Source organism: Thermobia domestica, chromosome 6 (genome assembly GCF_964235325.1).
Source record: "Thermobia domestica chromosome 6, izTheDome1.hap1.1, whole genome shotgun sequence".
In the NCBI taxonomy this organism is placed as follows: Eukaryota; Metazoa; Arthropoda; class Insecta; order Zygentoma; family Lepismatidae; genus Thermobia; species Thermobia domestica.
This window is the reverse complement of record NC_137459.1, coordinates 52124234-52130233: the sequence shown is the minus strand read 5'-3', so window position 1 is coordinate 52130233 and position 6000 is coordinate 52124234. Positions and strand designations below refer to the sequence as shown.

The following is a 6000-nucleotide window of genomic DNA, read 5'->3' as shown; positions in this document are numbered from 1 at the left end:
TCGCAAATACATTTTTTCATGTGTTATTTTTTTTTTTTAATTCTATTTATGTGAAATGATTAGGTTGTGATTTTCATGCACAAAAATATTTTCTTGTATTTATCGAGATCCCGAGAGCAGTCTCGTTGTTGCATGACTTCGCAAAGGACTGATAAATAAACATCAAGAAACACAGTACTGTTATAAAGTCTTCTCTTTTTATGTTGGTTTGTTCTGAGTTTAGTGTCCCTTACAGCCCCGAGGGTGAGATGTGGACCTAAATCTTCATATGGAATGGAAACTCATGAGCTCAACTTCTACCGGGAATCTAACTCGAATCTTCCACACCAAAGGCACGTACAGTAGCAACATAGTCACGAACATGCATTCTCTCTCTCTCTCTTTCTCTCTCTCCTTGATTCTTTCAACGTTTGAGATGTTGAAAACAGGAATTATTATGAAATATTAAGAAGGGAACATACGATTTTGTCTTCGGAAAGTTCTTCTAAGTCAACATAGTATATGTACTTGCATGACTTTCTAATTATAATATTGTGATTTTGTTTAATATATATATATATATATATATATATATATATATATATATATATATATATATATATATATATATATATGCGCGCGCGTGTGTGTGTGTGTGTGTGTTATTATTAGCTTTTGTTCTTGACCCCCTGCGAAAGTTTCTGGCGGTGCTCATGCTCTCCCTTGTTCACCCTCTCCCTCGTGTTGGGAATTTCTCCTCGCCCTCGCGTCATTGTGGGCGAGATAATTTTAGGGTGATGATGCCGTCGAGAGGGCCAACCTCGCGAAGGTGAACATCTCTGCGATGTAGTAACAATTGCAGAGTCGGTTAGCCCTGTGACCATATAGAACAAGTGAATACATTATCAAAACATAGCACAGGTTGGTATGTGTCTTTTGCACTGTATTTTTTACGCCATGTCTCCTGACCCTGTATTTATACGCAAAAATCGTTAAAGAATCTTAAGTTTTTATCAGTCACTTACGGTGGCCCCCTTTAATTAATCCATGCTAAGTGAAGTATTGTTATGCAGCTTACGCAAATATTTTGGAGGACAATAAGAAGGAAATTAGTGAAGGAATTATAATAATTTTTCAACCATTATTTCGAGTGGTGTCCCTAAACTTGATGTGCATGTTACTTTTCACCCATGGGGAGGTCTATCGACTTACACCCCTCGGGCTGCCCCCGCCGTGACTCAGATAGCATTTTAACTTTTAGTAATTATTTAGCACAAGTTGGTTTGTGCTTTTTGAACAGTCGTTTGATAACAAAGTGAATCTGAACAATTGAATGCAACTCTAACCGAAGAAACAATTTTTAAGGTATAACGAATGTATTTGAAATTGCATAAAATAGACAACAGTTACGAGAATAGCACGCAGCTATTTCCAGGGAACATCAATGGGACGCATATTGTAGATCTATACGCCATTATTTGGGCATGCAGCAGACTAATAACAGTCCAGGGGGGAATCTTTTAAAGCAAGGGATATGAAAGAAATAAGCTTTTGTTTTTTATTTGACCAACTATTCCTAATCTGTATCGAACTTCTCTCCTCCGGTATAGGTTTGTTTATCTGTGAACATTACGAGTAACAGTAACATTTTAAAAAATCATTTGAGATAACTTCAGGTGAAAATGTTTCCTATCCTGAAATAATCGAAAAGAAGGAAGCAATTATCGCTTGAGTCATTTAATGATGAACTCTTGTGATCGATTCGATAGTGATATTACCATGGCGTCTATTTCACGAACAAGGGAAGGATTTCTAAAAATGTTATTGTAACTCCCAGAACTTGTATCTACATTATAAATGAAGTGGTTTCATGATGATCACATGAAATATTGCGTTCATGTATGGATATTTGCACTGTGGAACGTAAAGAGTAAGTTGTCATCGCCCAGTTTTTATGATGGTTTTCGTATTGTTTATATAGCACATCGTTCTAGTTTGTCATGTTTTGATTGAAACTTAAGTTGGTGTATCAACTTGGGAAAACTTTACATTTTTTTAAAGTTATTCTTTTTTGACTGTAATATCCCAAAGTTTGATCTCAGTGTTGAATCATTAATTCAGGTGTTTTATCACAGGAAATGCAAATTATTGACAGAAAGTTTGCTGTATAAGTAGAAAGTTTTTAGTGCGTCCTGTGTGCATTAACTACACAGATACGACTATTTAGTTATGAATGTTTCAATAATAAACAAGGGAAATCCTTTATTCAAATGTATTTAAGGAGATACCACAATTAGTACTAAGTCGGTAGCTTGTGACCAGAGAATTGACGCTATAAACTTAAGGAATTTTAACCCCGGTAATCTCTTGTACCTTTACGGAAACGTATAGTTCATCTTAACCCTACCGAGGATGACTGTTTGTAATTGCTGTGTGTAAGGCTCTATTTCCACTAGGTCCTAAGGATCTTCATATTTCGAAGGTTATATATGTAAGTTCATACTTTTAAAACTATTTAAAATATTTAGGTAAATGTCTAGTAATGTTCATATTTGAAATACTTGGCAGTGCTGATATAATTTTAAAACTGTAAATATGGAGTCTTCATTAAAAAGTTAGTTGAAGTAACTGTCACAAGTATTTAATTTTTCGAAGTAAATGTATTGTTTTGCTCAGCAAATAATAAGTTCGTATTTTAAAAAAAAGTTCATGAGATTTGAAATGTGAACTTCTGCATATATTTTAATTTAAAGTTCAGGTGCAGCTACCGAATAGTTCATTAAATTAAATGGACCGTTATTGGCCTGGCATATGCCCAAATAATTGCATACAGATTGATACTATACCTGCAAACTGATTTGCTTTCCCGTAAGGGTATCCATACGCGGTCCTGAAATACACCATAAAATCGACTATGCAAAAACACAAATCAGCTTGTGCTAGGTGGTCACTAAAAGTGTAACCAAGTCAAATCAGGAACGCGGGGAGAGGGGAGGGCGCAAGTGTTGAGTCTGTAGGGAAGAGGCGCGTCAGCGACAAGAGTGTATGCAGACAAATGAGTATACTTGAACAAACACCTGATATCGCGTAAAATCTTATACGTTAGACCATTTGTATTGGTTTCACACTAGGAACTGGTATACTTTAACATAACATATAAGTTTCCAACATCGTGCAGATTAGTATCTTACGCAGTCGTCTTAGATTTGCACTCACTCAATAGCCCTTGTATTGGTTTGACACTAGCAATATTACCTTGTAAACATAAATTACTAGTGCCCTATGTTGTGCAGAAATGCTACGACAATGGAAATTAATATTCTAGACAACCCTCTTATATATGCATCCACTCATTTTAACCGTAAAGTTACCAGTTTCATGACGGGACTATTATGCATCAGTGGCCAGATTGATTGATACCTCTTTTCAGGAACTGTAGTTACACTTGAATGAAGATCGTTGTATTGGGATTTATTTTTCTCAAAAGAATGAAATGAAATGAAATCTTTCAGTTCAACGTCCCACGAATATGCCAGTTAGGCTAAAAGGGAGACAGTGATTAAAGCAAATGAATGACGATTTAAGAATTGGTGGAATGGGAAAGTGGAAGGAAACCCATGCACCAAAGATAAGCGCTCTACCACTGAGCCACCGTGCCTCCCTTTTTTTCCCCTCAAATTTGTAATAGAAGGTTTGTGCTGGCCTTGTTTAGTGTAAACATATTGTAGAACTTAGATGTTGGTTGTTCGTGAATGAATGATTCTATAGTAAACGAACTAAATTCTTTTTCACGAAGCTTTGCACCCTTTTTAAACAATGCAGTATACAGCATACAGCATAGAAGTATTGCCAACTGATTAAATAAAAAATATGTATATATTTTCTTGCGATAACGACTGAAGAAACAAACTAGAAGAGGGAAACAAGGAGATTAAGAATGAAATGAGGCATTTTCTCTCTCCGGAATCTTTGAACAAGTATATAAACGTAGACACGCACCAGCAGGAAAGAACCATGTCTACAACTTATCCTGCCATTTTAAGTTACAGCTAACCGTGACTGGCCATAATCATCTCTGTGTATCAGAGAGTTCATGTTAATGGCCCAGCAGCTACAATTTGAACAATTAAACTTTATAATACTTATTCATAACATGTCTTCTTGTTACGAACCAACATGAAATGTTGGAATCAGAGCCAACCTTCCTGTGCTTTGCTGGCTTAGTTACGCATCTAGCAGAGTTATGGCTGGTTGCGTTGGAGTTTAACTTATCTTTCAGCAGCGAGGCTCTATGAGAAATGGACCTACAGCGTAACATGGGATCCGAATCATATGAGTTCCCGTCGGTAATTGAGCCCGGATCTCGTGGGCCGAAGACGCTTAAGCTAACCATATGCCTAGAAGGGAGCTCACTAGTAGATTTAAAAACATGTACGCGTGTACTCACCATTACTATTCAGAATATTAAGCTCCTTGTAAGAGTGACGACGCCAGCGTTTAATATCTTGAGGGAACAAGCAGAGGGAAAGAAACTTAAAAAAAAAAAAAAAAAAAAGAAAGAAACAAAGAAAAAGAAATGATATTTTATTATTTGACCTACATTACAATACCAAATGTCTGTGGAGCATTCGGGGTACATCAGCCCTTTTAGATCATCTAGTGTTTTACTGCCTCGTACTTTTCCAGGAGAGTCGAAATAATGTTCCGAACACAAAGTTGTTCATTTTTAAGAAGTTGAAAACTACTGGCTTTACTTATTTATTGAATAGAGTAGTGGCGTACTCAGGGGGGCTTAAGCTGGGGGATCCCCTTAACGTAGTGATGTTGAAAGTGGATTCTGCTTGCATGCAGTATATTCCATTTGTGATCCCGATGTGTTTCTTTAAAAAAAAAGAAAGAAAAAAAAACTTCCAGCATAAGAATACGAGCTTGTAGCTACACTCTAGATGGATGAATGTGCGTGTGTATTTTGTACTCTATTTTTCAGTAACTACTGGTCAGACTGAACCAAATTTGATGCGCAAGTACCCAATCCTCTGGTTCTCAAAGTGCGGTCCGCGGGACCTAGCCAGGGGGTCGGCGAGGCCTAAAAATTGAAATATTTAGTAATAAAATGGAACTCTCAGCTGTTATGCCGGAATTATTTTTAAGATTAAGAAACTGCAGCTGTAGGCAGTACGTGTACAAAACAATATTCATCATTTCCAGTGTTCAAGGACTTAATTGATTCTTCAGGTAAAAAACTGCTGAAATGCACAAAACACGTATAGGACACTTGAAAACATTAGCTGCAAATTTTCGAGAATATTTCCCTGTCCCGCAACCTGGTAATGGTTGAATTAAAAATCCTTTCACTAATGTAGAGATCCGTAACATACAAGGTATGAATCTAGCACAGAACAAGAACAGCTGTCGAAACTATCCTGCGATACTTAGTGGAGAAACGTTTTCAAAGAAGATGAACTTTGTAGCTTTTGCTTGCGTGTGCGCTGTGGGTATGAAGAGTTGTCTTAAAAGGCATTGTAACATTTGATGCCTTTCCCTACCACTTAGTTATGTGAGTAGACCTTTTCTGCTCTTTGCAGTATTAAAACCTTAAAGCGGAATCATCTTAATGTTGAATCGGACCTAAGATTGATAGTGACAAAACTTACTCCAGGTTTCAGTGCAATTATGGAACAACACAAAGAATTTCATTCCTCACATTAGTGACCCTACATTTACGAACATTGTTGATCAAGTGCAGTTCCTAATTAAAAAAAAAAAAAAAAAAAAAATATATGATTTTCAGTCTTGAAAGTTACTGTATTTTCAATTGAAATTTCGTTCACTAGGAAACAATCCTGTATCTTTAGAACAAATTACTTATTGCATTATTTTTCTTGATCTTTTTCTTGTCAATGGTAATTCTAATTAGTATATATATATATATATATATATATATATATATATATATTTGGTCTAGGAATTAATTCGTGCGGGTGGACAAGAGATAGCGCAACGAACGGAGCGTCCCACAGT

At 36.2% G+C, this 6000-nt stretch overlaps 1 protein-coding gene across 2 annotated transcripts in view; it reads left to right on the top strand.

Moving 5' to 3' along the window:
* The first annotated feature begins 1700 nt into the window (after window positions 1-1700).
* Window positions 1701-6000, top strand: part of sstn (stepping stone) — a 47779-nt gene continuing 43479 nt past the window's right edge. The window contains exon 1 of one of the 2 annotated variants that reach the window (XM_081761633.1): window positions 1701-1909. The gene's annotated coding sequence lies outside the window, so the exon portion shown is untranslated. The remainder of the gene's footprint in view (window positions 1910-6000) is intronic. The other variant, XM_081761632.1, reaches the window with a different exon arrangement.